General features: G+C 35.4%; 1 long non-coding RNA gene across 1 annotated transcript; it reads right to left on the bottom strand.

The window, feature by feature from the left end:
* Positions 1–516: 516 nt before the first annotated feature.
* On the bottom strand, positions 517–3919 carry LOC134487182 (uncharacterized). Its single transcript, XR_010066832.1, has 4 exons — positions 3758–3919; positions 2891–3023; positions 2142–2258; positions 517–674 (listed from the first exon to the last, which is right to left on the bottom strand). It is a non-coding gene; the product is annotated as an uncharacterized LOC134487182 (long non-coding RNA).
* Positions 3920–4511: the final 592 nt, after the last annotated feature.

The following is a 4511-nucleotide window of genomic DNA, read 5'->3' as shown; positions in this document are numbered from 1 at the left end:
TTGTCCTTCAGCAAGTTTTTCTGCTATCACTACAAAATATTTTTAGATTTTACAAGATCTTGGATAGGGTTCATCTCTTCTGATCTGGGGACGCTGATTGGAGAGTTGTTTCAATGGAAATTGTCTGTATGTCTTCTATCATTGGCTAACTTGAAAAGAGGGTGTAAGTATTATCTTGCATAATGCATAAGAGCTTATCATAATCAGTATAGCCTTAGTGAATGTACTGTGTTTTGTAGTCCTCATATGTGTTTGGGGGTAGAAAGACTGGATATAACAGTAGTCAGCAAATGCATATAGCATTCATACATATGTTCTAAAGCTGGGATCTCTGTCCAAAAACCACAGGGGAGAGGCAATTAGTAGGGAAAAAAAGTGCTTAAATTATTTCCTATGATAGGTCATATTGCCTTTGGGGTGAGTGTCATTAAAAAAAAGTCAATAAGTGCACTTATCATATACCTGCATTCTATCCAACCAAAAAGATGTGCACACATTTCAGGAAGGGAGTTAGAGAACAACATAAGTTTATTTTAAAAATCAGCTCTTACTTTTGTGATTCAAGAAAAGATTCTTTGCTGGTAAAATTCCTTTGGAACCCAAATGATGTTTTGTTTATATTTCATGAAGAGGATACAGACCAAGCTGTGCATAAATGCTAGATTTCTGATGGACTGCAAAGCAAAATGAGTTTTTAGAAATAGTTATCAATAATATGTGATTCAAACTTGATCATTTTTCCATTTTTATTAACGATTCTAATTTTAACATTCCTAATGACCAATAGGTATCATCATCATCTTGATAGTTTGGAGAGCAAGATTATTTTTTATTATAAATACATAGAAAAATTGCTAGATCTTACCTAGCAGCACATACTTTCTTTTTCAACTTCAACATCACTGCTATCTTCTTTCTGACTTTTAAAAACCCCAGTATATTTAATGGTAGTAGTAGAGTTTCTCAATTGTGAAACATTTCTTTCTAAAGCTACTCTGCCATGTTGTGTGGTCATTTGGTTTCCCTATACAGCACTGCTTCCTTGAAGTGGCTGGCTCAGCACAAATCAGCATCCCTGATAGAAAAATATTTTATAACTTATATGCCCCAACATCTCAAAAGAGCTTTCTCTAGAGCACGTTTTGAACAACTGGATTCCATGGCAAGATACAGGAGGTTCCATGGAGTTCCATTTCAAGAAAGACTGTGTATACATGGTACATCAGCTGTTGAAGGCATTGCACATATCCTGTTTGGTTGCAAACTATGTTCTGCGGAAAGGACCGTTTACTTAGATCCTTATTTAAAAACTAAAAAATATTGGGACACCCAGGAGAAACTGTCCTACTTCTTGCAGGGAATGAACCTGCATATCACTAGCAAGACTGCAATTTATATATCAAAGGCCATTTTGAAAAGTATAGACTACCTAGAACAGATTGAGGTTGACTGCAGGGGTGATGATTTATTATGGATATGCCCTATTTTCTCTGCATTGGTTTTATAGCTTTTGATATGGTCAGATGATTTATTATAAAGCACTGCAAAGCAGCCTTTGATCTTTAGGAACCCAATGCTGCTGTAAGTCAGCCAGGAACTTTCAACATGAAAAAAATATATATAGAACAGCCATTTCCTGCTCTGTCTCATGAACTTTGAGATGTATGTACCATCCTCATTTGCCCCTTGTGGATGGCTTTCCGGAGAGGACAATATCCTTATCTCACCATGTTTCTCTAACTCACCAAATGCAGCAAAATATCCACATTTGCTCCTAGCAGACAGAAATATTTTTAATCTATTAGGTAGCTGTCCATTGGCAAATAACATCCAGGCCTCTTTTTCAATAGGAAATTCCTTCCTTCCCTGAAATTCCTGTCTTGTCTAGGATCACCCAGTGGGAAAGTGTGCTCACAGAGTAATTTGCTACCAACAGTCAGCTTATGAAGATCTGCTAGTATTCTATGGAAGCTTCCATCCTCTGATTAAGCATAACAGCTCGTGTCTCATGGCATAAAATTAATGTTGTACCGAATTAAAGTAATTCTATTTCATGAGAAATGGGCAGTTATGATAAATTATAAGAACATCTGCTCAACTACAAGAAAATGACAATTACGTTTAAAGTATGTTTATGTTACCTTATACAGCAGGGAAAGGCTTTGTTGCAAAATCCACGCACAATTGAAGATGCAGTACAGCTTGTAAATGAACAGGTACCTCCAATTAGTTGACATGAAAACATATTAAGGATTTTGCTAAAGAAAAAAAAATATTTTGGTCAAGACAATAACAGAGAGCTAGAATTTTAGTGCTCTAGCATTGCTAGGTTCTGAGGAGACTTTCACTGTACAGAACTACAAACATACAGAATTTTTGTTCCCTCTGGATGCTGGTTTTACATTGCAGTTCCGTCCCAAGAAGGATTAAAAGCAACTTTCTCAAGACTGAATCTAAGGGGAGGAAAGGACATAGAAGATGAGGAAAGAAATGAAAAAAAATGAGACTGAAAGTTCAATGATATCAGAAAGTCCTGTATGAAAAAAACATTACAAGATAGATTAGTTTCCCAATGAAATGAATGGAAAGTAGACATAAGGAAAAAGGATGTAAAAACTGCTTGGAATGGAGCGAAAAGTAAAAGGATGATCAGTAGAATGAAGTGAAAAATTCTGTGGATGAGAGAAAACCAATACAGGAGAATGATTGCATCAAAAAATAATTATGAGAGAAAGTGTTGTCAAGCCTCATGTAGCTGTCAAGAGCAAGAAGATAAGAACAATGTGGTTGGAGATAAGATATTTAATGCTAACATGTATCAATTCTATATATACACTTGCATATAAGGATAGGAGAGAGATAGTTATATTTTATTTCAGAGTTTGCCTACCTTTTACAGCATGTCTTTTTTAGGCCACAAGTTCCCAGCTGGACAGAATACTGAGGGCAAACACCGGGATGGCAATAAGCATTAAAATTATGCAAACACACCAACAAATTAATATCAAATGTAACAGCAAGTCCTGAAGAAGGAAGGAAGGATAAAATAAGATTTAAAATAAGATTTCAGCATATATTTTAACTTTATCCCTTCTTTTTTGTTTTTTTTCCTTGGGCAGCACAGCTCATGTGCAAAATAATGGCAATAACTAGTTTTCCAAGTGAACTTCTTGCAGAGCTAATGTACTTTAGAAAGCCACCTGGTGGACACAGTTAGCAATTGCTTCTTTCACCATCATGGATATTGTATATTCTGTCCTGTAAGATTCAGTTATGAGGCTTAATTTTGTTCTTTAGCAACTATCTTGTTTTGATTCATACCAGATCAGAAGGTCTCATCTAAGCAAGATTTGTGGTTTCTGTTGACTAGCATGGAAAATACACATAGGGCTGTTCTTGGAAGGGGGCTTTTTTAATTTAAAAAGTGTCAAATTAATAAGTTTTGGACAGAATTAGATGATTGTGCAGTCATAATGATACCTTTTGAGAGAGAAAACTGCTCAAATTTCAGCTAGATACATTGAGGGACCAGCACAAAGAGAAGCTTTACAAATTGGGATGATAAAGGAAAAAAAAATCATTAATAGAGAAGGGAAAAGAGAATCCCAAAAGAGAACTTCTGTAGCCCCCCAATCTTTACTCAGGTCACTGCTGTCAACATGGTAAGTCTCTAGACCATTTGAGCTAAGACAGAAGACTAGGTAGATGCCCTGTTGATATCAGCCATATGACTCAATTGTCTATTTATTTGTCTTACCTGAAATAAGTAGGGTTATCCATGAAAAAAAACAAAAAAGCTGAAATATTTTCATTGTTACTTGTTAGGAGTTAATCCAATATGGCAAAAATAGATTGTTATAGCAGAATTTAAAAGTAAACTTTTTTTAGTACACTATAAAATATTTCTCCATGATTGTCAACTTTGTTTGTTTGCAGGAGTTAAGTCACAAAATCCATGAAGAACTAAAGGTGAAGGGCACCAAATAATTGTCCAGGCACCTCCCATTGTATGACATGAATGCATATTAATCAGCCTGCTAATAAAAGAAAAGAACATTTACAGTCAAGACAACATAAAATGAAAGCTGAGAAAGTGGTGTTCCTCATTTTATACATACCAACTTTGGTAGCTTGAGATCATAACCAATGCATTCCAAATATATTCCTTTTGAACATCTTTTTATTGGAATTGAGGGCAGGGCATTGCCTATATGTTTGGTTTTATGTAAAAAGTTTTGCAATTGCACTTAACTGTTTTTTTTAAACCTTCTGTGCAGCTCATATAGTACAAGGATCAGAGTTAATGGTATGAAATGAGGGACAGAAACTTAATGACAGAATGTTATTTGATACAGAATGTCAATGACATGAAATGAGGCAAATGGTCTAACCCACCTTTGTACTGATTCAGTGCTCTCTGCAAATCTCCACCCCGATTGGTAGACAGAGACAGAGACATAGAAATGATAGAGACACAGAGATAATGTCAGACATTAAACTTTAGAGCTGTG

This window comes from Candoia aspera, chromosome 1 (genome assembly GCF_035149785.1).
Source record: "Candoia aspera isolate rCanAsp1 chromosome 1, rCanAsp1.hap2, whole genome shotgun sequence".
In the NCBI taxonomy this organism is placed as follows: Eukaryota; Metazoa; Chordata; class Lepidosauria; order Squamata; family Boidae; genus Candoia; species Candoia aspera.
This window is presented reverse-complemented; position numbering and strand designations above follow the sequence as displayed.